At 46.4% G+C, this 27,504-nt stretch overlaps 1 protein-coding gene across 6 annotated transcripts in view; it reads right to left on the bottom strand.

Annotated features, from left to right (window-relative positions):
* PKIB (cAMP-dependent protein kinase inhibitor beta) overlaps nucleotides 1–16,025 on the bottom strand; it is a 279,172-nt gene extending 263,147 nt beyond the window's left edge. For 5 of the 6 annotated variants that reach the window (XM_063917249.1, XM_063917248.1, XM_063917252.1 and 2 more), the window contains exon 1: nucleotides 15,737–16,025. The gene's annotated coding sequence lies outside the window, so the exon portion shown is untranslated. The remainder of the gene's footprint in view (nucleotides 1–15,736) is intronic. The other variant, XM_063917247.1, reaches the window with a different exon arrangement.
* Between the last annotated feature and the right edge of the window lie 11,479 nt (nucleotides 16,026–27,504).

Raw genomic sequence — 27,504 nt, 5'->3', positions numbered from 1 at the left:
AATTCCAGCACGTCCCATGTGGTTTGTGCCGCACACTTGTGTCACTTAGCTTAGTCATACAGCTACCTCATTGCACCTCTTTTTCTTCTTTGCATGATGTGCTGTTTGGAGTCTAGTTTTTTTTAAGTGCCATCCTGTCTGACACTGCAGTGCCACTCCTAGATGGGCCAGGTGTTTGTGCCACACACTTGTGTCACTTAGCTTAGTCATACAGCCACCTCTGTGCAACTTTTCGGCCTAAAAACAATATTGTAAGGTGAGAGGTGTTCAGAATAGACTGGAAATTAGTGGAAATGAATGGTATTGAGGTTAATAATACCGTAGGATCAAAATGACCACCAAATTCTGTGTTATTAAAAATATTGTATAAAATTACCTTCAGGCTGTGTGTATAAGGTGTATATGAAACATAAATGCATTCAGTGCTTAGACTTTCCCATCGCCATGATAACTCATTATTAGAGATGAGCGCCTGAAATTTTTCGGGTTTTGTGTTTTGGTTTTGGGTTCGGTTCCGCGGCCGTGTTTTGGGTTCGAACGCGTTTTGGCAAAACCTCACCGAATTATTTTTGTCGGATTCGGGTGTGTTTTGGATTCGGGTGTTTTTTTCAAAAGAACCCTAAAAAACAGCTTAAATCATAGAATTTGGGGGTAATTTTGATCCCAAAGTATTATTAACCTCAAAAAACATAATTTACACTCATTTTCAGCCTATTCTGAACACATCACACCTCACAATATTATTTTTAGTCCTAAAATTTGCACCGAGGTCGCTGTGTGAGTAAGATAAGCGACCCTAGTGGCCGACACAAACACCGGGCCCATCTAGGAGTGGCACTGCAGTGTCACGCAGGATGTCCCTTCCAAAAAACCCTCCCCAAACAGCACATGACGCAAAGAAAAAAAGAGGCGCAATGAGGTAGCTGACTGTGTGAGAAAGATAAGCGACCCTAGTGGCCGACACAAACACCGGGCCCATCTAGGAGTGGCACTGCAGTGTCACGCAGGATGTCCCTTCCAAAAAACCCTCCCCAAACAGCACATGACGCAAAGAAAAAAAGAGGCGCAATGAGGTAGCTGTGTGAGAAAGATAAGCGACCCTAGTGGCCGACACAAACACCGGGCCCATCTAGGAGTGGCACTGCAGTGTCACGCAGGATGTCCCTTCCAAAAAACCCTCCCCAAACAGCACATGACGCAAAGAAAAAAAGAGGCGCAATGAGGTAGCTGTGTGAGTAAGATTAGCGACCCTAGTGGCCGACACAAACACCGGGCCCATCTAGGAGTGGCACTGCAGTGTCACGCAGGATGGCCCTTCCAAAAAACCCTCCCCAAACAGCACATGACGCAAAGAAAAAAAGAGGCGCAATGAGGTAGCTGACTGTGTGAGTAAGATTAGCGACCCTAGTGGCCGACACAAACACCGGGCACATCTAGGAGTGGCACTGCAGTGTCACGCAGGATGTCCCTTCCAAAAAACCCTCCCCAAACAGCACATGACGCAAAGAAAAAAAGAGGCGCAATGAGGTAGCTGTGTGAGTAAGATTAGCGACCCTAGTGGCCGACACAAACACCGGGCCCATCTAGGAGTGGCACTGCAGTGTCACGCAGGATGTCCCTTCCAAAAAACCCTCCCCAATCAGCACATGATGCAAAGAAAAAGAAAAGAAAAAAGAGGTGCAAGATGGAATTATCCTTGGGCCCTCCCACCCACCCTTATGTTGTATAAACAAAACAGGACATGCACACTTTAACCAACCCATCATTTCAGTGACAGGGTCTGCCACACGACTGTGACTGATATGACGGGTTGGTTTGGACCCCCCCCAAAAAAGAAGCAATTAATCTCTCCTTGCACAAACTGGCTCTACAGAGGCAAGATGTCCACCTCATCTTCACCCTCCGATATATCACCGTGTACATCCCCCTCCTCACAGATTATCAATTCGTCCCCACTGGAATCCACCATCTCAGCTCCCTGTGTACTTTGTGGAGGCAATTGCTGCTGGTCAATGTCTCCGCGGAGGAATTGATTATAATTCATTTTAATGAACATCATCTTCTCCACATTTTCTGGATGTAACCTCGTACGCCGATTGCTGACAAGGTGAGCGGCGGCACTAAACACTCTTTCGGAGTACACACTTGTGGGAGGGCAACTTAGGTAGAATAAAGCCAGTTTGTGCAAGGGCCTCCAAATTGCCTCTTTTTCCTGCCAGTATAAGTACGGACTGTGTGACGTGCCTACTTGGATGCGGTCACTCATATAATCCTCCACCATTCTATCAATGTTGAGAGAATCATATGCAGTGACAGTAGACGACATGTCCGTAATCGTTGTCAGGTCCTTCAGTCCGGACCAGATGTCAGCATCAGCAGTCGCTCCAGACTGCCCTGCATCACCGCCAGCGGGTGGGCTCGGAATTCTGAGCCTTTTCCTCGCACCCCCAGTTGCGGGAGAATGTGAAGGAGGAGATGTTGACAGGTCGCGTTCCGCTTGACTTGACAATTTTGTCACCAGCAGGTCTTTCAACCCCAGCAGACCTGTGTCTGCCGGAAAGAGAGATCCAAGGTAGGCTTTAAATCTAGGATCGAGCACGGTGGCCAAAATGTAGTGCTCTGATTTCAACAGATTGACCACCCGTGAATCCTTGTTAAGCGAATTAAGGGCTGCATCCACAAGTCCCACATGCCTAGCGGAATCGCTCCGTGTTAGCTCCTTCTTCAATGCCTCCAGCTTCTTCTGCAAAAGCCTGATGAGGGGAATGACCTGACTCAGGCTGGCAGTGTCTGAACTGACTTCACGTGTGGCAAGTTCAAAGGGCATCAGAACCTTGCACAACGTTGAAATCATTCTCCACTGCACTTGAGACAGGTGCATTCCATCTCCTATATCGTGCTCAATTGTATAGGCTTGAATGGCCTTTTGCTGCTCCTCCAACCTCTGAAGCATATAGAGGGTTGAATTCCACCTCGTTACCACTTCTTGCTTCAGATGATGGCAGGGCAGGTTCAGTAGTTTTTGGTGGTGCTCCAGTCTTCTGTACGTGGTGCCTGTACGCCGAAAGTGTCCCGCAATTTTTCTGGCCACCGACAGCATCTCTTGCACGCCCCTGTCGTTTTTTAAAAAATTCTGCACCACCAAATTCAAGGTATGTGCAAAACATGGGACGTGCTGGAATTTGCCCATATTTAATGCACACACAATATTGCTGGCGTTGTCCGATGCCACAAATCCACAGGAGAGTCCAATTGGGGTAAGCCATTCCGCGATGATCTTCCTCAGTTGCCGTAAGAGGTTTTCAGCTGTGTGCGTATTCTGGAAAGCGGTGATACAAAGCGTAGCCTGCCTAGGAAAGAGTTGGCGTTTGCGAGATGCTGCTACTGGTGCCGCCGCTGCTGTTCTTGCGGCGGGAGTCCATACATCTACCCAGTGGGCTGTCACAGTCATATAGTCCTGACCCTGCCCTGCTCCACTTGTCCACATGTCCGTGGTTAAGTGGACATTGGGTACAACTGCATTTTTTAGGACACTGGTGAGTCTTTTTCTGACGTCCGTGTACATTCTCGGTATCGCCTGCCTAGAGAAGTGGAACCTAGATGGTATTTGGTAACGGGGGCACACTGCCTCAATAAATTGTCTAGTTCCCTGTGAACTAACGGCGGATACCGGACGCACGTCTAACACCAACATAGTTGTCAAGGACTCAGTTATCCGCTTTGCAGTAGGATGACTGCTGTGATATTTCATCTTCCTCGCAAAGGACTGTTGAACAGTCAATTGCTTACTGGAAGTAGTACAAGTGGGCTTACGACTTCCCCTCTGGGATGACCATCGACTCCCAGCGGCAACAACAGCAGCGCCAGCAGCAGTAGGCGTTACACGCAAGGATGCATCGGAGGAATCCCAGGCAGGAAAGGACTCGTCAGACTTGCCAGTGACATGGCCTGCAGGACTATTGGCATTCCTGGGGAAGGAGGAAATTGACACTGAGGGAGTTGGTGGGGTGGTTTGCGTGAGCTTGGTTACAAGAGGAAGGGATTTACTGGTCAGTGGACTGCTTCCGCTGTCACCCAAAGTTTTTGAACTTGTCACTGACTTATTATGAATGCGCTGCAGGTGACGTATAAGGGAGGATGTTCCGAGGTGGTTAACGTCCTTACCCCTACTTATTACAGCTTGACAAAGGGAACACACGGCTTGACACCTGTTGTCCGCATTTCTGGTGAAATACCTCCACACCGAAGAGCTGATTTTTTTGGTATTTTCACCTGGCATGTCAACGGCCATATTCCTCCCACGGACAACAGGTGTCTCCCCGGGTGCCTGACTTAAACAAACCACCTCACCATCAGAATCCTCCTGGTCAATTTCCTCCCCAGCGCCAGCAACACCCATATCCTCCTCATCCTGGTGTACTTCAACACTGACATCTTCAATCTGACTATCAGGAACTGGACTGCGGGTGCTCCTTCCAGCACTTGCAGGGGGCGTGCAAATGGTGGAAGGCGCATGCTCTTCACGTCCAGTGTTGGGAAGGTCAGGCATCGCAACCGACACAATTGGACTCTCCTTGTGGATTTGGGATTTCAAAGAACGCACAGTTCTTTGCGGTGCTTTTGCCAGCTTGAGTCTTTTCAGTTTTCTAGCGAGAGGCTGAGTGCTTCCATCCTCATGTGAAGCTGAACCACTAGCCATGAACATAGGCCAGGGCCTCAGCCGTTCCTTGCCACTCCGTGTGGTAAATGGCATATTGGCAAGTTTACGCTTCTCCTCCGACAATTTTATTTTAGGTTTTGGAGTCCTTTTTTTTCTGATATTTGGTGTTTTGGATTTGACATGCTCTGTACTATGACATTGGGCATCGGCCTTGGCAGACGACGTTGCTGGCATTTCATCGTCTCGGCCATGACTAGTGGCAGCAGCTTCAGCACGAGGTGGAAGTGGATCTTGATCTTTCCCTAATTTTGGAACCTCAACTTTTTTGTTCTCCATATTTTATAGGCAGAACTAAAAGGCACCTCAGGTAAACAATGGAGATGGATGGATTGGATACTAGTATACAATTATGGACGGACTGCCACGGTTAGGTGGTATAAAAAAACCACGGTTAGGTGGTATATATTATAATAATAATACAATTATGGATGGACGGACTGCCTGCCGACTGCCGACACAGAGGTAGCCACAGCCGTGAACTACCGCACTGTACACTGGTTGATAAAGAGATAGTAGTATACTCGTAACAACTAGTATGACACTATGACGACGGTATAAAGAATGGAAAAAAAACCACGGTTAGGTGGTATATATTATAATAATAATACAATTATGGATGGACGGACTGCCTGCCGACTGCCGACACAGAGGTAGCCACAGCCGTGAACTACCGCACTGTACACTGGTTGATAAAGAGATAGTAGTATACTCGTAACAACTAGTATGACACTATGACGACGGTATAAAGAATGAAAAAAAAACCACGGTTAGGTGGTATATATTATAATAATAATACAATTATGGATGGACGGACTGCCTGCCGACTGCCGACACAGAGGTAGCCACAGCCGTGAACTACCGCACTGTACACTGGTTGATAAAGAGATAGTAGTATACTCGTAACAACTAGTATGACACTATGACGACGGTATAAAGAATGAAAAAAAAACCACGGTTAGGTGGTATATATTATAATAATAATACAATTATGGATGGACGGACTGCCTGCCGACTGCCGACACAGAGGTAGCCACAGCCGTGAACTACCGCACTGTACACTGGTTGATAAAGAGATAGTAGTATACTCGTAACAACTAGTATGACACTATGACGGTATAAAGAATGAAAAAAAAACCACGGTTAGGTGGTATATATTATAATAATAATACAATTATGGATGGACGGACTGCCTGCCGACTGCCGACACAGAGGTAGCCACAGCCGTGAACTACCGCACTGTACACTGGTTGATAAAGAGATAGTAGTATACTCGTAACAACTAGTATGACACTATGACGACGGTATAAAGAATGGAAAAAAAACCACGGTTAGGTGGTATATATTATAATAATAATACAATTATGGATGGACGGACTGCCTGCCGACTGCCGACACAGAGGTAGCCACAGCCGTGAACTACCGCACTGTACACTGGTTGATAAAGAGATAGTAGTATACTCGTAACAACTAGTATGACACTATGACGGTATAAAGAAAGAAAAAAAAATACCACGGTTAGGTGGTATATATTGTAATACAATTATGGATGGACGGACTGCCTGCCGAGTTCCGACTGCCGACACAGAGGTAGCCACAGCCGTGAACTACCGCACTGTACTGTGTCTGCTGCTAATATAGACTGGTTGATAAAGAGATAGTATACAATACATACAACAATATACTACTATACTGGTGGTCAGGCACTGGTCACCACTAGTCACACTGGCAGTGGCACTCCTGCAGCAAAAGTGTGCACTGTTTAATTTTAAATTAATATAATATTATGTACTCCTGGGGGCTCCTGCTATAACAACCTGCAGTGCTCCCCAGTCTCCCCCACAATTATTATAAGCTTTGCCTTTTATACATTGATGTGCAGCACACTGGGCTGAGCTGAGTGCACACAGACTGAGTCACACTGTGTGACTGGCTGCTGCTGTGTATCGTTTTTTTTCAGGCAGAGAACGGATATAGCAGAGAACGGATATATATTAAAATAAATAAAAGTTAACTAACAACAACTGCACTGGTCACTGTGGTAAACTCTGTCTGACTCTGCACAATCTCTCTCTCTCTTCTAATCTAATTTCTAATGGAGAGGACGCCAGCCACGTCCTCTCCCTATCAATCTCAATGCACGTGTGAAAATGGCGGCGACGCGCGGCTCCTTATATAGAATCCGAGTCTCGCGAGAATCCGACAGCGTCATGATGACGTTCGGGCGCGCTCGGGTTAACCGAGCAAGGCGGGAGGATCCGAGTCTGCTCGGACCCGTGAAAAAAACATGAAGTTCGTGCGGGTTCGGTTTCAGAGAAACCGAACCCGCTCATCTCTACTCATTATGGTATGCAATTAATCCAAAATACAGAAAAATCCGATATCCAAAATACTTCTGGTCCCAAGCATTTTGGATAAGGGATACTCAACCTGTATTGTGTTCTATATGTTTTCCCTTTACATGTGGGTGGAAACGTGCATATCAGGACTGAGCATATGACAACAATCCTAATAAGTATTGTTTTTTGATGTTATACCTATGTGACTGAACATCGATTTTAGTGCATATCCTTGTTAAAACTATTGATCTCGACATGTTCTTCATGTCACATTCTCAATGTCGATATTCATCATTCACTGATGAAATGTCGACAAGGTCAGAATGTCAACACTGTGCTATTCAGGTAAGTTTATCAATAACCCTATTACTAACCTTAACCCCTAAACCTATCCCTAACATGTAAACCTAACCCCTAATCTCTAAACCTAACCCTAACCATTGCCTTAATGGTAGTTGATATTTTGGTGTCGTCATTATGAATGTTCACATTGACAACTTACTGCCTGCCACTGTTGGTAAAGCTGCCTAAATATATTGTCTACGCTCCACAGTATAGGCTAAGCTGCTAGTAAGAGATTAAGGGGGAGATTTATTAAAGTTTGGACAGTGATAAAGTGGAGATACTGTATACCATTTACAAGCTGTGTTTGAAAAATGTCAGTTAGAAGCTGATTTGTTGGTACAGATGTAGCCACGCTCATCGTGGCCACATCTAGGTGTCATGTGCACTCCTGGCATGGCTAGACGTGCCCGCACCTGGCCTCACCAGGCTGCGTCTTTTGACTCCCCATATACTTTCAATGGGGCATAGCGGCGTGCATGCACGTCACGGCAAACTAGCCGCATTCGTGTCTAAATGTACTGTAGCCACGATGAGCGTAACTATATCTGTGCTTTGGGGTCAATGTACTAAGCCAGTGGTAGCCAACACTGGTCCAACAGTTCATGTTTTCCAGCTCCCCTAGCAGGTGCACAGGTGAACTCATTACTCACCGACACTTTTTAAAAGATCCACAGGTGGAGCTAATCACTTAACTTGTGATTCTGTGAGGAGACCTGGAAAACGTTAACTATTAGTAGCTCTCAAGGACCATGGTTGGCTACCCCTGTACTAAGCCTTGAAGAGAGTTAAAGTAGACAGACATAAGTACCGGCCAACCATCTCCTGACTAATTTTTCAAACACAGCCTGTGATATGGCAATTAGGAGCTGATTGGCTGGTACTTTATCTCTCTCCACTTTATATCACTCCAGGGCATAGTAAATGGACCCCATAATTAACTATATTTCTGTCCAAGCTTCTATAAATATCCCTTCATCAGTCACCAACAAACCGTTTTCTGTGTAACCCTGACCAATTTGCTCTTCAGTCAATGGTGGTCATTCCGAGTTGATCGCTCGCTGCCGATTTTCGCAGTGCAGCGATTAAGTTTAAAAAATGACAAAAATGCGCATGCGCATGGTACGCAGTGCGCATGCGCTAAGTACTTTCACACAAAACTTTGTTGTTTTACACAAGCTCGAGCGACGTTTTTTCATTGCTCGAGTGATAGTAGTGTGATTGACAGGAAGTGGGTGTTTCTGGGCGTAAACTGGACGTTTTCAGGGAGTGTGCTAAAAAACGCAGGCGTGCCAGGTAAAAACGCAGGAGTGGCTGGAGAAATGGGGGAGTGGCTGGCCGAATGCAGGGCGTGTTTGTGACGTCAAACCAGGAACTAAACGGACTGAGGTGATCGCAGTCTAGGGGTAGGTCTGGAGCTACTCAGAAACTGCAGCAAATTATTTAGCAGCAGTTCTGCTAATTTTTCGTTCGCTATTCTCCTAAACTAAGAAACACTCCCAGAGGGCGGCGGCCTAACGTTTGCAATGCTGCTAAAAGCAGCTAGCGAGCGAACAACTCGGAATGAGGGCCACTGTTCTTCTGACCAGAGGCGCATTTTATGCCTATAAATAAATGTTTTATTTTATTGTGCCATTTAAAGGCCAGCAGTGTGACTGTATCCAACTAATACTTGAGATGTTATTTTGATTTAAAGAGGTCCTTTTTATGCAGTGGCTTTCACAGGGCATGTAACGCTCCAGGCTCCGAGCAAAGGTACTCTCGAAATGGCATTATTACAAGTGACAGGTCTCCAGGCAGGAAACATTGTGTTTCTTATGAGACATACATTATGGAAAGAAAATTCCCTTTGAAGAACTTTATTTCCTCTTTTAAGCTATATAGTTAAAAGATAATGTTTTGTTTTAATGCCTTTAAAGTTTAAACGCTTGTATGAAAGTTGATGTACTTTTCCAGCAGTTTAGTATTATTTTAATAATTGTTTAAATCACTCTTTGGGCTCCATTTAAGAACGAGTCATAACCCCTTCAGCACTCATTTCTGATGCTTAAAGGGGTTATAACATCAGTTCAACATTTGGCAACTAGCAATTTAGCTTTCAGTTGTTTGTGAAGAAATCCTAACTCCATCTATAGGCTTTGTGGAGTCCTCGTCGGATTAAACACTGTGCACATGCACTATAGCACTTCCCAACATTGCTGACAGTGAATTCACGCCGAAGGACCCCTCGTAGGAAAGGGGCAGAGCCTCAGTGGGCTCCCTAAAAGGTAGAGGAGCCTTGCGGAAATATGGGCTGAGACTCGTGGCACCTCCAGTGTCATCACTGTGGGGTCATGGCCAGGATTCTCTAAGATGCTGGACTGCCCCCAGGCTCTCACTGTACAGTGTATAGATGCCAGCATCTGTTCTCCGCACAGCATCTATACTCCCACTGCTCAGTGACAGTGCTTCCCTCTAAATCCAACCCCCAGGACACTGCAGCACCTGGGAGTGACTTCATTATTAAAGAAGTGATACTTAATATGCAGTAATTGTACTGACAGCAATATTAGTTGAAATATTCTCACACAACAAAGCATAAAGAGTAAACCATTGTCCTACCTCTATTAAAAACTGTACATTCTGCAAAATATTAATTTACATATAGAGGGACATATGTACTAAGCCTTGGCGAGAGATAAAGTGGACAGAGATAAAGTGCCAATCAGCTCCCTCATGTCATTTTTCACATCCAGCCTGTAACATGGCAGTTAGGAGCTGATTGTCCACGACTTTATCTCTCTCTCTCTCTCTCTCTCTCTCTCTCTCTCTCTACATTATCACTCTCCAAGGCTTAGTACATATGCCCCATAATGTGGAATGACACTGCACCAAATGGTGAAGAAAAATCAAAACAACCTGTTCCGCCGCAAAACACAAAATTTGACAACAGTCATCCATAATACATATTATAGGCATAACTAGAGTTAGGCAAAATTGTGCACCTGGCACAAAGCAATATCATTTATGTATCCAATTAAATTAACAAAGCAAGGCTACTGTGGAAACTTCCTACCTAACTTGAACAGAAAGTGGGTCCCTCCTCCCCGGCCAGCGCCATTTTCCCAGTGATATTTGGGAAGATGACACTAGCCACTAGAGAGCCTTTTTTCCAAAGAAATCACAGAGACAGGTATACTGAGGTGAGGTTTGGGGTAGCACACCCGGGCCTCCGCTGGGCCCCTCCAGCAGCGCGGGTTCAGGTAATTTGTAGCCGCCCCCTCAGAGCCACTGTCTGCGCCACTGTTTATAGTACTGCAAACTCCAGCATGCATACTTCTGACCTGCAAATATTTGTCCCACAATTTAACTTTTGTCATAGTTCTATTAGTTGGCAGTCACACAACCATCAGACACACATCAGTCAAACATCGGCCTTCTGAATAACCCTGTGGCTGCGCAGACTGGCAGTTACATGCTCCCAAAATGGTGGCAACATACCTGTGTTTTAGCAGCCACCCCTTACCACACACATATGGTGCCTGTCAATTAAATCCACACTATGACAGTCACACAACACATGAGCAGTGCATATCAGATGCATGAGCAGTGGCAAATATCTCTCTACTGCATACAAAATGGAAACTGCAACCATCTATCAATCCAGCCCATTGTTACAGGTTGCTGTTTACACACACAATCTTAGGACTTTCTATCTTCTCTTCAACTCTGCTACACTACACAGAGTGTTGCAGGGTGCTACACATACACATATCTCATTCTGCACACAGGGGGTAATTCAGACATGATCGCTATGGTGCATTTTTTGTATCCCTGCGATCAGGTAGTCGCCACCTACAGGGGGAGGGGGAATTCGCTGTGCAAACTAATTTTGTGCAGTCTCTGCGCAGCTCAGGACTTAGGGGTACATTTACTAAGCAGTGATAAGAGCGGAGAAGTGAGCCAGTGGAGAAGTGCCCATGGCAACCAATCAGCACTGTGTAAGGATGTGCCCTGTGGGCACATCTGTGTTGTCCCTAGTTGGGGACAGCGCTGGGGCAGCTTGTCTGTCCCCAGCGCTGGGTGCGTGGCGGCGGCGGGTGTCCGGTGCAGGGATTACCCTTTTCCCTGCACCGGACCCCAGGCTGGAGGGTTTGAATGTTGGCGCCCTCCGGGAGCCAATCGCGGCTCCCGGAGCGGCGGCCAATCAGGAAGAGACGCGGCGAGCCAATCAGCGCTCGCCGCGTCATAGGCCCCGCCCCCGGCGTCTGACGTCAGACGCCGGGCGGGAGCCGTTCGGACAGGAGGCCGCGCCGAAGAGCGGCGAAGAGGAGGAGCCCGCGCGCAGGAGGAGGAAGAAGAGGATCGCGTGGCTGAAGAGAAGACACGGCCGGGAGCAGCGGAGGAGGTCGTCGGCGCGCCGGAGCGCAGAAGAGGATCCGGCGCCGAGGAGAAGACGACGACCGCGGGGAGAGGAGGTCCTGAGGCCGCGGAAGAGGCCAGAAGACGTCGGCCTGCAGAAAGAAGATGTCCAGCGGCGGCTGGACGCAGGGAAGAGACGGAGGCGCCGCTGGCCAGGACGGGTCAGCGGCAGAAGACGGTGGAGGCCCCCAGGTTAGGTAAGGCCTCAGTGAGGCTATCCTCCCCCTCCCCTTTTCCTCCCTCGACCACCAGGGACGGGCATTAGGCCCGAGGACACAATTCAGGCGCTAGGCCTGGGCGCAGTTAGGAGTTTGGGCCCCCAATATTTGATGAGGTGGTTTGGGCATTAGGCCCAAGCCACCCCACTCATGCGGCACCAGTTAGGCGGGCACTAGGCCCGGGGAACGATCTAGGCACTAGGCCTGTGGCTAATAGAGGGCGTTAGGCCCTAGGGTATTTGTGGCCAAATCAGGGATACGATAAGGTGACCCTGGGCACAAGGCCCAGGTCACCCAACGGGCGGCAAGTAGGCGGGCGCTAGGCCCGTGGGCAAAGTCAGGCCTCCGGCCTGTGGGCAGTTAGGGGGCGCTAGGCCCAGCGAAGCAGTGTTTCCCTGAGGTGAGTAAAGGTGGTACTGGGCGCTAGGCTCAGGCCACCCTGAGAGTACGGTAGGTGGGTGAGCTGTGCGGTCCCCACTACTGGGTGTTCTGGGTCGGGTAGATAAAGGGACAGCACCGTTTTATGTTGTAACTCCGATAGTGTGTTATATGTTGTTACCGTGCAGGGCAAAGTGTTGTGTTGTGTAAGTTGTGCATAGTTGTGTTGCACCACACCCACAGAGCTAGTTTGAGGGCTCCGCTGTTGTAGATAGTATAGGGTGTGACACTAGGTCAGAGTTAGGCCCTGCACGGCTGTTTCTCTTTGCCTCCTTACAGGGACCTGTAAGTGGAGAAGATCGGAGTGCAAGACTCGTGACGGTGAGTAGCATCCGTGTACGTCTGTCCCTTGTTTGTCCCCGAGCGCCGGAGTTAGGATTGCTCACGGACGTGAGAATCCCTTTCATCACACTACGTGCGAAAGCGCGAGTGTGTGAAAGCTGGGTAGCTGAGGCTTTGTGCCGGTGATGACCATTCACCCAGCCGGTGAAGGTCGCAGCCACCCCTGGGGTATCCCCTGTTCCAGTGGAAGAAGGGTCGATACCCCCTTTAATGTAAACCATTCTCTCCTCAGCTCGGTCGACGGTCAGCTCCAAGAGGGAATCGCCGTGTCCGGATCCGACTGAAGAATTCCAGGTCCGTTGAAGGTTCCGGTACCTGAAGGTGAGAGAGAGCGGCGCCTGGTGAGTACAGAGTCTACACCTGCACGGCAGCAGGCACCACCACACGCACCGCACCTCTCACAACTGAAGTAACATCTACAATTTGCATACTATAAAATTATACACAGCTGCTGATTGGTTGATGGGGAAACTTCTCCACTGGCTCACTTCTCCGCTCTTATCACTGCTTAGTAAATGTACCCCTTACTCTTCCAGTGCGATGATCGGGGCCGGAGCTGACGTCAGAAACCCTCCCTCCAAACACCTGGCCCTCCTGCGTTTTTCCGGACACTCCTTGAAAACGGTCAGTTGCCACCTACAAATGCCCTCTGCCTGTCAATCACCTTGCATTCGCCGATGCGTTCGGATTTTTCACACCATCCTGTCGCTGACCGACGATCCCCATTGCTGTGGTCGATTGCGCCTGCGCATTTCGGTGCATACGCATGCGCAGTTCAGACCTGATCGCCCGCTGTGCGAAAACGCACAGCAGCGATCGGGTCTGAATTGGCACCACAGTACTATAGCTTCCGTCTGCTAGTGATGGACATACTCCTTGGCGGACCTAGATACAAACTTGAGGCCTGATTCTGACGGATCTCTGTGCACAGGTGCAAAGCTGAGTTTTTGTATACATGCACACATTGACAAACATGACAACATTGAGTGATATGCAATTAACTCCGATCATTTCGGAAATAATAAATTCGCCCCACTGAGTATTCAATTGCGAGCCGTTTTCGTCCGTTTTGAAGGCATTTTTGCCAATGCCTTTTCACTTTTTTTTTTTTTTTAATGAAAAGGCATTGATGAAAAATTTCTAAAAATTGTCGAAAATGGCCCGCATTTTTGACGGAAAACATGTGGTTTCGACGATCCACGTGTTTTCTGTCCCTGCTGCATTTTCCACCTAGGTGAAAATACGGTCCTGCTATTGCATAGGGAGAATCCCCATTTGCCCTAAAAATAGCGAAAAGCTCAGTTTTTTCGTCTAGGCGAATAAAACGGACCTAATTGCATACCCCTTATTGGATCCACCCTGTCTCATGGGAGTGTTATGGACGTGTCATGGGAATGTATACTCTGTGAATACGGGGAATGGAAGCCTTTTCTGACAGCTCACCTGCACCTAGTTTCAGACCAGTGCAAGTGCTGATACTAACGATATGGTTGCCACAGCTTGCATGAAATCAACATTACAGTATGTGACACACTATAAACACAGATTTTACAGTAATAGTAATGAGTTTTCAGTTTCATAATGTTTATAAACAATTTTTCATATAGCGCCTACATATTATGCATTACTTCACAGAGAATATATAATTCATATCAGTCAGCCACTGTAGTGCTAATTTCTACGCTGTGCCACCGTTCTGCACAAGAAATACATTACTACTCTAAACAGAGCCACTGGGATGAGGTGGCCCGAACAGGGTGATGCCAGCGTCTTATTTCTGACTAAGGGGCAGATGTATTTAGCCCCTAATTCACCATAGAGCATTCTCAGAAGATTGTGAGGACTAATTGCACTCTTATGCACATGTGCTAGAGCTATTTCTCCCAAGGAGAGGGCACATATAAACTTGCACATGAGCCCAATTAAAGGTTGATTATTTCTGTTTACTTACATGTTATACATTGAGTATATAGAGTAGATAAATACATTACATACACTATAAAGAAACTGTTATATAGATATATAGATAGACAGACACAGACAGGCAGACAGATACTTGTTCAAGGATAGATAGATAGATAGATAGATAGATAGATAGATAGATAGATAGATAGATAGATAGATAGATAGATAGATAGATACTTGTTCAAGGATAGAAAGATAGATAGATAGATAGATAGATAGATAGATAGATAGATAGATAGATAGATAGATGCATCGTCTAAAAATTGAATACTAACCCAAAGTTTACAAATAAATAAAAAATATTAATTACTAAATGTTCAATATTCGTTTCATGGGAAGTTACTCTTAGATAATGCAAAATGCAAATATAGAATATGTATATGCACAGTATGTGTATATATATATATATATATATATATATATCTCCAATATGAACGGCACTCAGAGACTGGTATAATGAATCAATGTATTAAAGTCACGTCTAACGAACGTTTTCGGGGACACAGCCCCTTCCTCAGGACCACAGACAGTTACTCTTAGATAATGCAAAATGCAAATATAGAATATGTATATGCACAGTATGTGTATATATATATATATATATATATATATATTTCACCACAGAATGTATAGCTAAGCATCAAAAGCACTTAATAAATATAGCATCAGTTAATTCATGCACTACAAAACCCCCTCTATATAAATGTAATCACATATGATTATCACACAAAGTAGAGGAATTCTAGGAGTCTAGGCATATTTCACTACTAGCATGAATGAAACAATCGCCCCACCTCCAATTCCGGTTTAGTAGACAAGGTCAGAAATGTCTGTTATTCTGTTATGATCCAATCTAGCAAAGGTTAGCTATGCAATAGCTTTAATAATAATACTATATATATATATATATATATATATATATATATATCATCAAATGTAAGTATGTAAGTATTTACTACCCTGTAATAACTCACCAGTGAGATGATCAGTCCAGTATCAGCACCCGGGCTGTCACTGCCCCTCTTGACAGACTCAGGATACACTGCTCAGCCTTTATAATCCAGACCTCTGCAGAGAGCTGTGGAGGTCATTTTAGCAGCAGCACTAATTCAGGTAGTGTCTGTACAGCAGCTCACACAGCTCTCAGTGCCTCTAGAGATACCGTCGCAGTTGTTCTTCTCTGTAATCCCACATATACACACACACACATACACACACCTTTACTTCGAGTCAACTGTCTTTATTATGTGACTTGAATCTACAGATTCTCCTCCCCTGGCTGAATCTTAGCACTAAACAATTCTAGGAAGATGCAGTGCCATCAAGTGGACACTGAAATAACACATTAGAAGTAGAACACATGCCTAGAAAGAGAGATTAGAAGCATACAGTACGTGAAGCCACCTGTAGCAATAATAAAGGATATATAATATAACTACTAGTTACCAGCCTGTCAAAATGACAAAACAATATAACAGCTTCATCGAGAGTCATCTACTGGCCGACGGCGCACAAAACACTTGAACTACCTCCATAGAAGTGAGAAGCAGCGTTAGGCTTTTATTATATAGGCAAGTGATGTAAAGATAGGCAAAGCAGTCAATGGGGGAGATTTATCACAGCTTCGAGAGCGATAAAGTCGGGAGAGATAACGTACCAGCCAATCAGCTCCTAACTCATGTTACAAGCTATGTTTGAAACTAGCATTTATGAGCTGATTGGTTGGTATTGTATCTCTCTCCATTTTATCTCTCTCCAAGCTTTGACATATCTCCCCAATGTACCTACTAGGGGTATAATTACTAAATGTCGATTTCCATCGTTTTTTTCAATTTATGGAAATCGAAGTTGGGGCTAAACGTAGGCAGAGGGCAACCCTGAACATGCAAAAGCATCCCCCCCGCATGTCAGAGTAAAGAGCTGTAGGTGTGCATTCTTTCGTACATCTACAACTCATGCTAACTTAGGCCCAGAGTGCAGCAAAATGCATCTTTAAACAAAAACAAACAATATTAAGCAGTCTGTCTATATCAAATTGAGCGAATGCGAACCAGGTAGCTCACAGACAACACCTGCATGGCAGCAGGTAACATCACATGCACCGCACCTTTTACATTTGGCATAGTCATCAGTATACGGACAATAGACACAAGGTGGAACATCCCCAAGAGGACCCCTCTATGGATGGCACTGGAGCAGATCCATCCTCGGACATGTGTGGACAAGAGCGGCTTGATCACAGTGTCTGGAGAAGACATCATGAAGTGATGCAGCTAATGCCACAGCACCCCCTGTAAGACATTTCTGCAGCTGGGAAATTTTGCCAATGAATGTTCCTGGCATGAGGTTGGGATGGTGGAAGAAATGTCCCCAAAGAGAACACACAGATGATGGAGAAAGAGAACTCTAATGTGAAGGCTGTGGAGACCCTGAGCATAAGTTCCTGGATTGTCCCTGCGCAGAAGACCAAAAGAAGGCAACAGATGCAGCATCAGATGCAGCATCTGGTGCAAGGTGGTTGATGAACCCATGCGAGATCTTTGTAAGGAGAGGGTGCATGTCCTTAAAGATTGTTCATGGGATGAAGAATAGATGATCACAGTTGGCTAAGCTCAGAAATGGTTGGAAGAAACCAGAATAATGGAGTGGAAAGGCCTGCTGGAAGTTAGATCACTGGTGCTCATATCATCTGGACAGCGGTCTGCAGCCCCCTGGAGGTTTCAGCGGCAGGGGTACTTGGCTCACAAGTGTCCCTGGGAAGATGTAGCCAAGCTGTTATGTCATAAAGAAGAGGTCCTAGTGAAGGATACTTTTCCGTAGACAATGAAGATGGTTAACTGGGCTGTAAAGATTCAGGATCTGAAAAGTGTTCAGGATCTCTCCATATTGGAAGAGTCCACAGCCTAGACTTATGGAGCTAGAGTCTCCAGGGTGGAGAGAGATACCAGTGGAAGAGAAGTATTGTACGTGGAGGAAGAAAACTGTTCCATGGTGCAGATCCAAATTCAGCATGGATCGCTATTCATAGAATTTGCTAATTGAGTGATTATCAAACGATTGCACATGCATAGCATACGCATTGCGCGCCCATGAGAGGTAATAGCAACAGATAATGCGTACAGATCGTAATCGCAATGTAGCCGCTGTTTAACTGACAGGAAGGCAGTGTTTCTGGGTGGAAACCTGACGTTTTCTGGGTGTGTCAGAAAAAAGACAGGCGTGCCCATGCATTTTTGGGGAGGGTCTCCGACGTCAACACAGACCACTTCCAGGCCGTCTCTGTCGCAGATTAGTTGCATACTCAGAACTACTTACATTTGCTCAGATGGCAAAAAATCTTCGTTGTTCCGGAAAGTAATCGCGCGCACCGCATCGCTGAGATAAAACTGAAAATAAACTACATCTCCCAGCAGCCCTTGCTGTCGGGGACTGTACTTTACTTTTAGTTTCATCTTTGTAGCGTGCTGATCGGCAGAGCTAGATTAAGAGGGGGCACATCCGGCACAGGGGACAAGTTACTAGTCCCCCGCCCCACCACCACCACCACCACCACCACCACCAGTGCCAGTGCCTTTAATTATCGCAGCCACTGCTGCACTGTAAAATAAGCTTCTTGAGGTCCAAAAAGGGGGCAGGGCTAAATGGCACTGTGCCAGCCAGAAACAGCATTGGAGAGAGTAGGGGAGGAGAGCAGCATAACAGCCTAAATAGTGAGTATGACTCAGGGAATGGGTACTGTATGTGTGTGTGACTGCTACATGTGTGTATGAATGTGTGCGTGTGTGTGACTGTATGTGAATAGGTGAGTGACTTACTACATATCTGTATGGGTGTGGTATACGTGACCGGTGCCGGTGTCCTGACAGCGGAATGCTGTCGAGGTGGGGGGGGGGCGGGGGGGGGCGGGGGGGGGCGGGAGGGGGTGTTAATGGCTCGCCCCAGGAGAGGTAACTCCTAGTTTCGGCCCTGGTCAGGCACTAGGCCAGTGGGGGTAGTCAGGACTCAGGTCTGTGCAACATTAGGCATTCCTTGTGTCTGAGGCCCATACAGTATATGAAGTTAACCTGGACATTAAGCCCAAATCATCTAGTTGGGCACACTTGGTATAAGTGACTCTGGGCTTTAGGTGCAGGTCACTTCCTGTGTGGCAAGTTTGCTAGCAATAGCCTGAGCCCTCTAGTGAGTGATATGGGCATTAGGCACAAATCATTCTATTCATTCGAATTGTGCCCCTTTAATAAGCCTGGGCAGTAGACCCAGTGAATTAATCATTGCTTCTTTGTGGACCTAGACAATAGGCCCAGGTAATTTAAATAACTGAATCCATAACATTTAGGGCACTATAATTGCTAATTGAGGTGGAATAGCTGTTTAGCTCTCACACTCTATTCAAGGTTTAACTTTACAAGTGTATTAGTGATAGAAAAGGGTTAGTCACCTCTGTATAGACAGGGGTTTAAAGAGACAGTAGCATGTGTTATTCTTGTTCTGTATAATTGTTATACCTGTATTGTATCCATGCAGCGTAGAATATTGTGCAGATTGCAGGTTGTGTTGCACTACAATCATTGTTACATAATGTTAGGTCAGTAAGTTAAGGGCCTCGTTTGTTATTGTTGTGGAAGTGAGGATACCTTGTGACACACCTATGTTAGGATTAGGCCCTGCACGACTGTGGTTTTTATTGTCTTGTTACATGAACTACAGGAGAGAGTGAGCTGGACAAAGTTTAAGAGTGGCACCGGTGAGACCCACCTATGTATCTCTCTTCCTGTATATCTGTCTTCTGGGTGGACAGTGGACCTTGCACTCCGTTGCATGGTCGAATCTTCACCTGGTGCGTGAATATCCAGAGGTGAAATTCGGGATCTGAGGCCAAAAGTGCAAGGGATGAACTTCGGTTAACCCCAAAATCCCTATTTGAAAGGTATCGGTTTGGTAAGGCGTGTCTGTTATCTCACTGGAAGAAAGGTATTCATCATTTCCTTTTACATAGAAATTTTCCTTTGTGTCTATGTCCAGCATGCATTCCATGACTGCTTGCAACTCCTAAGGGTTAGAGCATGCAAACTAGTTAGGCTACAGATGGCAACTGCACGTCAACAGACAACATCGCACGCACAGCTCCTCATACACATACCCTCCAACTATACCTTTTTACCAGGTACAGTACCTTTTTTTATGATCTGTACCGATTTTTGACTCTCCAAATTCACATTGAAAGTATAGTAAAGGGGACGTGGCCACGCCCCCTTTACCCGTGGCCACGCCCCCTTCCTGAATTTGTACCAATTTTTATATGTCAAATGTTGGAGGGTATGCATACACCTTCTGTCCAGGTGCACACCCACAGTCATTCAAACTTAGACCACAAGTTGAAAACAAGATGCAAGATACACTGCAGAATTCCAGGTTGCAGCTCAAAGCCATCTCATCGCTTACAACTATTGCCCCCCGGACAGACTCTCATCCACACTTCCGTTGGGTTTGACATTCTGGACTATGGGGCTAATTCAGGTTGGATCGCAATTCGCGATCCAGCTGTAATATTTGCATTCGCCACGTGGGTGTATGCGCAGGCTCCATCCTGCGCATGCACCCTCATTTACAGCAGGTGACCCGCAGTAACTACGAACTCCTCTGCCGGATTGACAGGCAGAGGCATTCGCGGAGCAGGAGGGGGGGGTGGCGATGGAGTGTTGCGGTGGTGGTGGCAGGGAAACTGGGGTGTGTCGGCGCGAATGGAGGGTATGTCATAAGCATTTTCGGAGGCGGCCGCAGTTGCTCCACTCTAAAAAAGGGTGGAGGGCATCCTGCTGTCACGCTAAAACTGCAAACGTGTTGCAATTTCAGCGTGATCACATTGGGTGGGCGGCAGACAGCATGGGTGGGCGGCAGACGGCATCGGTGGGCGGCAGACAGCATGCTGTGTGGCCTTGCCCTGCTATGGGCAGCCCCCAGCATGCGAGTGAAAGTAATGACATATCTGCTAAAAAGCAGAATTTGCAATCCTTACTGAATTAGGCCCTATGTAGGGATCTTTCAGTAGAGCCAACAGCACAACAGGCGCCACTTTCTAGAGGCGTGTGAGCCAACACCTCCACCTCACCTGACACCTGCTGAGGGTGTCAGAACACCAGTGTTGATTTTGACTACGAAAATTTGGGCTAAAAGTATTTGTCAACTGTAGTTTATATCAGGACTAAAATTAGACTAAAATGAAAACTAAGCTCTGCTGCCTAAATCTTAACAAAAACAAAGCAAAAAAAGCGACAAAGACTAAAACTAAATTTAAAATCCTTGACAAAATTAACACTGGAATTAGGGTTTTACATTTTTTAAGAATAATTATGTGTTCTAGATATTTGCAGAAAATAAATATGACCTGCTGTGAAGGGAATAGGATTATGTATTGCATTCATTTGATGGGAGCACTACGGTAGGTCGGACTCAGGCCAGGATGTCATGAAGTTGGAGTTCGGTGGCCGTGCGGGATGGCAATCATCTACAAGGCTAAACCATGCATTATAGATGATTCCGCGCGGCCTCAGAACTCGGACTTCATTACATGCTGCTCCAAGTATGTGACAGATTCTGAGTCTACTGAGCCTAGATTACTAAACACATAGTTAAATGTATGCAAACTACTCAAGGGAATTTTAGAGCAATGTTCTTCAGAAAAATCCATTACAGTATCATTAAACTGTTTGCAAAAGTTATGACTAAAACATTGACTAAAAATAAACTCAAATGAAAACTGAGATCCATGGACTAGGGGCCTTATTCAGACCCTGTTGCAGCCGTTGAGATCGCACAAATGGTCGCTTACCGGCTGTAGTGTGCGTGCACAATCAGTCATTATCTGATCGCATCATGACTGGCAGGTGACGAGCATCCGGGCCAGTGTCGCGGCGTTGGGTAGGAGTGTTGCGGGAAACCCAGGCATGTCATGGCCGTTTTTAGGGCCGGACAATGACGCCACATGCATTTCTTGTAATTGAAAACATGGCGGAGGTGCCCCTGCCTACACAGCCATGCTGCGTAAGCGGGGGTCAACCTCTATTTGAGGTTTTTGTGATGTGAAAGCAATTGAATTGCGTTTGCATCACTGGGTGGTGCCACACATGCTGAGCAGCCCCCCGGCATGTCATTTCAGTGGTCACAGATTTTTCTAAGATTGAAAAATCTGTGACCAACTTTGAATAACCCCCTAAATCTTGACTAAAACAAAGAAAAAGACTACAATGTGACTTTAAAAAACCAACTACAATTTTAAGTAAGTGTTTGAGACTAAAACTAAATTGAAAATCCTTGTCAAAATTTGCACTGCAGAACACCTATTACTCTATAATGAACAATACGTCCCTTGAAGAAGCACCTATTGGGGTGCAGAACAGTCCAATGCACTGGCCAAATAGTGAGACACCAAATAAACCATTAGCCCTTTTGTTTGTTGCCAGGACATGGAGAATTACCAGGCCTAATTCAAAATTCCAGGACTATGGCCAGGAGTGGTTCTAGGCGCGGGGAAGCCAGGCAGGTGTCTGGGGCGCCGTGGCCTGAGGGCGCGGGCGCAGTCACCCTGCAGGCGGCCGCCTCCCACCCGCACTCTGCATCCTGTACCCTGGCTGCAGCAGGCACCATGGGGCTGTGGGGGCGTCCGCTGCAGCTGGCACCTTTCCCTCAGCAGCAACCAGAGGTGAGCTCTGGCTTCCGGCTCAGACAGTGTTTGGCTGTGCGGCGCTATGGGAGAGACATCATGATGTCTCTCCCATAGATCCGTGGAGCGGGCGGCCAGGCGGAGGGCAGCGCTCTGGAAGCAGGAGCAGGGCTGATGAGTATTGTAGGTTTTTTAATGTCTGTGTGTGTAAGCGGCGCTACTAGGGGGCATAACTACAGGGGCATCTCTACAGGGGCATCTCTACAGGGAGCATATCTAATGGTGGCATCTCTACTGGGGACATCTCTGCTTGGGGCATAACTACAGGGGGCATATCTACTGGGGGCATAACTACATAACTACAGGGGGCACATCTACTGGGGGCATAATTACAGGGATAATAACTACAGAGGGCACATCTACTGGGAGCACATCTACTGGGGGCATCTCTACTGGGGGCATAACTACTGGGGGCATCTCTACTGGGGACATCTCTGCTTGGGGCTTAACTACAGGGGGCATATCTACTGGGGGCATATCTACTGGGGACATAACTACAGGGGGCATATCTATAGGGGGCATAACTACAGGGGGCATATTTACTGGGAGCATAACTACTGGGGGCATATCTACAGGGGGCATAAATACAGGGAGCATAACTACCGGGGCATTACCACTGGGGGCACTACTAATGAGGGCATTGCATAGGGGGCACTTAATAAGTGCAATGTGTTTAAGTGTCTACCTGGTACAATGTGTATAAGGGGCTACACAGTGTGTATAAGGGACTACCTGTCGCAGTGTGTATAAGGGTCTACCTGGTGCTATGTATATAAGGGTCTACCTGGTGAAATGTGTGCAAGGGGCTACCTGGTGTAACGTGTATAAGGGGCTCTACTCTACTGTGGTGTAATGTGTGTAAGGGGCTCTAACATGGTATAAGGGGTACTACTGTGTGGTGTAATGTGACTGACGCACACTACTGTGCAGTGTAATGTGAATTGGAACTATTCTGTGGCCATGCCCATTCCTATGAAATCCACGCCCCTATTTTTTGCTGCACACACTAACCCTATTTTGCCTGACAAGTGGCAGACCTGATCGCTGCTGTGTGTTTTTGCACAGCAGCCAATCAAGTCTGAACTGCGCATGCGCCGGCGCCACAGTGCGTCGGTGCATGCCAGACAGCCGACAGCTGTCTCAGCCCTGTGATCGCCTCTGCCTGATTGACAGGCAGAGGCGGTCGCTGAGAGGGGGTGGGCCGCCGGCATTTGTCCGCCATTTAGGGGGCTTGGTCCGGGCAACGCAGGTGTGCCAGGACCGTTGGGGGGGTGGCCGCGGTGGCTGCGTGATGTCACACGCAGCTGCTGCGACCCTCGCCACGCAGGAGCTGCGCTAGCAGGGAGCTACTCCTAAAGTACAAAAGCATCGCTGCTGTGCAATGCTTTTGTACTTGTGCGGAGGGGGGTCGGGCCTGACAAGTGGGGCAGACTAGCCCTGTGCTGGGCGTCCCCCCGCATATCTGTTTGACTGATCGTAGATGTAACAGTTCATACAGGGTTTGACACAACCCATTGCGGGTCAATTCCAGTTACCGAGTGTACAGTACATCTTGCTGCACTGGAAGAAGAGGTTATGAACCTCAAAACATCTGTTTGTTTCAAGATGCTACCCTGTTTGTCTGTCCTGCATTAATAAAATAGCTCTTAATCAGCAAGTTTTATATTTACAATTCGCTGGCATGTAGCCTCACTTTATTTATACACTGTATCTGGGTTTGAGGAGAATTGCTTTGTCACCAATCCTGAAGCGAGACTACCACTGGGTGATTCCACATGTACACTTTTGTTCTATGGCAAAAGTGTATCATCCTAAAATGTACCTGTAATTACACTGTCCAGTTTTGGGTGCTTATTCAGTATTATTTGTAGCCAGATGCTTGCAGTTGTGACCTCTGCAGAATGTATTTACTGTATAAAGCAGTTTGGATGCACAGAGCAATATACCTAGGTATATACACAAAAGGTTTACAGCTTCTTTCCACTCTGTGGAGACCTGTTCACAAACTAGATTAATTCTTATTTCCTATTGATGTGATGTTCCTTTGCCCACATATTGTCTTTAGGTATTAATAAGAAAAGTAGCCGATGTGCCCTGTTTCAACGCGGCAAAGGTTTGCTGGGTGGCTGCAAACAACTGTCACAGTTTCAAGATGACAAAGCTAAATATTTATCTTATATAAAACCCTTTATGAGGTCTAAGAACACTGTACGCTATTTACGTATGGAGTACCGTAAGGGTACGCTCGTTGCGTAACGATCGCTTAGCCGAGGTCGAGACGCTCAAGCGTCACGTTCGCTCACGGCCAAGAGATCACAGGCAGGCACGCTATTGGCTGCCGACTAACGCAATGATTCGCTATAGCGTAGCGGACGCTCGGGACCACGAGGAGATCACTAGCGGCGCTGACGCTCACAATGTTAAACCTTTATATCTAAACCATAAACAATGTAATATGCTGTAAAACCTTAGCGTAGAGATAGGGTGTAGATGCAACACAGTGTAACCTTATTAACTTAAAAGCTGTTTGAGCGTCACCGACGCTCTGTGAATACTTAACACTATAAGAAATACACAGATACCGTGCTTAGGGTCCAACGCCTAATATATATATTATGAATGTTATACTTGCAAAAGAATTAATACAATACAAGTCATACACTACAATATAACATAGACTACCTAACCAGATAACTACACAGGAAATACAATACAATACTATTACGTTTAAGAGAGTACGAGAGAAAGAAGAGAAGAGAGAGAGAGAGAGATATGGCCCATAACAACAAGAAAGACAATATGATTGCGGAGAAAACTTACGCACAAGGGGAACGATCGCATGCGCCTCTGGACATCCAGCTCCCGATTTTCAGCAATGATAACCGTTGAAGAGTGAGCTGGATGTGATCGGCTTGTCTATTTATGCCCCACACACAATACAATTCAATGGTCCCTACAATCTCATTGTTCATTGGACACAGGAATTCCTCCTCGCATTATAACAAAAGGTCATAGGTTGATTCATACAGGTGGGCTGTGACGATTCCCAACTGCTCAGGTGGGTGGGGAACTGGGTTTCCCGCCGCATGGATAAGTAAGTGCAAATAATAGTAAATGGACATAAACTTCTTATGTCCATAACTATTCGCACGAGCGATTAATCCGCTTCAAACCAACACCGGAATATTGCTAATTAAATACTCTTCCGATGGATACTAAACACCACAGTATTACTCCTGACTGACCCTTCGTATCAAACAAAGAGGGATTTCTCTGTCCATGAACATGCTACATTAACCAAACTTTCAGAATCTATCAAAGGGACCATGATCTACAAAATACATTATATAGTGGAAATATGTAACGAAAGAGTCGCCCGCTAGACGCATACAATCTCTACCGTAAATGCGCATACCGTGCGCCTGCGGGTGCCCGCAACAGCGAGTATGCGCACGCACGGGAGAGCGCACGCATGCGCAGCAGGGACACATATGAGGTACAAATATGGCAGTGTGCATCGTGATATTTTTCTGACTTTGACAAAGACCACCCAGCAGGTCATATGTTAAAGGTCACCCAGCAGGTGCATATGAAGAGTTCACCAACTTTCACATTTTCCAGAGCACATTGGTGATGCTGCTGCATTGTAAATAGCGGCTGTACATTTTGCCACATAACTCCGTAACAAAGCAACCAATTACAACATCAAATCTACAGATCAAGAGCTTTAATTGGGTATACTGTATGATGTGCCCTGCTCAGACAATGGCGTCATAGAAATAAATTACTCATTAATGTCATCCTTAGGCTATTAATATATACAATAGGTAAAGGAATAATTTTATTCCAGACTCCCTTGTATTATTTAAATTTGATGCATTGTATATTTATTTATACTATCCATGTTCATTTATTAAACTATTATTGAGATAAAAATTAATGATGTACCTTATGAACTCTTCCTAATGGGAGGTAAACCATCTAACCTTCATTAATCTGCCACCCTGATTTTGGTTAATCTGCTTTCCGGAATATCTGGAATATTAAGACCAAGTTTATAGAAGTTAATATCTAATGCAGGCATGGCCAATTCTATGGTGGACGAGCCGTGGGGGCGCCCGCCGTGACCCTGCTGATTGCTGCTGCTTGCTCTCTGAAGTCCTCAAATGACTCCCCCGCTACTAAATACGCTGGGAAGAGTTGAGCAGCATGACACGGATGCATCTTGACGTTATCACATCACACATTGGAAGCGCACAGTTTCAAGGGAGACACCGCAGAGGACAGAGGAGCGGACGGGTGCCATTTTGGAGAGCAATGAGGAGGGGTACAGGTGTAGTGCAGGCAGCCATAGCACAGCAAGGACTCAGAGCACTCAGGGGTAAATGTATGAAGCACTGATAAGAGTGGAGAAGTGAGCCAGTGGAGAAGTTGACCATGGCAACCAGTCAGCATTGAAGTAACATTTATAATTTGCATACTATAAAATTATACAGAGCAGTTGATTGGTTGCCATGGGCAACTTCTCCACTGGCTCAATTTTCCACTCTTATCACTGCTTCATACATTTACCCCTCAGAATCGGAGAGAGACCCCCTAGACAAGGCAGGCGGCCGCTGCAGACAGCATAGTGAGTGTATCAGCATTCAGTTCACTCACAGACTGGGTGTAATCTAGTGTTCTGTGCTGAGCATTACTGTGTGGGGCATAATCTGGTGTCCTGTGATGGGCATTACTGTTTGGGGCATAATCTGGTGTACTGGGCTGGGCATTGCCTCACCCCACCGCACGTCACTGATGGGGCATAATCTGGTGTCCTGGGCTGGGCATCACTGTGTGGGGCATAATCTGGTGTCCTGGGCTGAGCATTACTGTGTGGGACATAAACTGGTGTCCTGGGCTTGTCATAAACTGGTGTTCTAGGTTGGGCATTGCTGTGTGGGGCATAATCTAGGCTGACCATAATATCCCTTTAAACTGGGACACTCATAAATTACACAGGTTCTGTTCCTAGTTGTCTTC

This window comes from Pseudophryne corroboree, chromosome 4, assembly GCF_028390025.1.
Source record: "Pseudophryne corroboree isolate aPseCor3 chromosome 4, aPseCor3.hap2, whole genome shotgun sequence".
NCBI lineage: Eukaryota > Metazoa > Chordata > Amphibia > Anura > Myobatrachidae > Pseudophryne > Pseudophryne corroboree.
The sequence above is the reverse complement of the archived record's forward strand: the minus strand, read 5'-3'. Positions and strand labels throughout refer to the sequence as shown.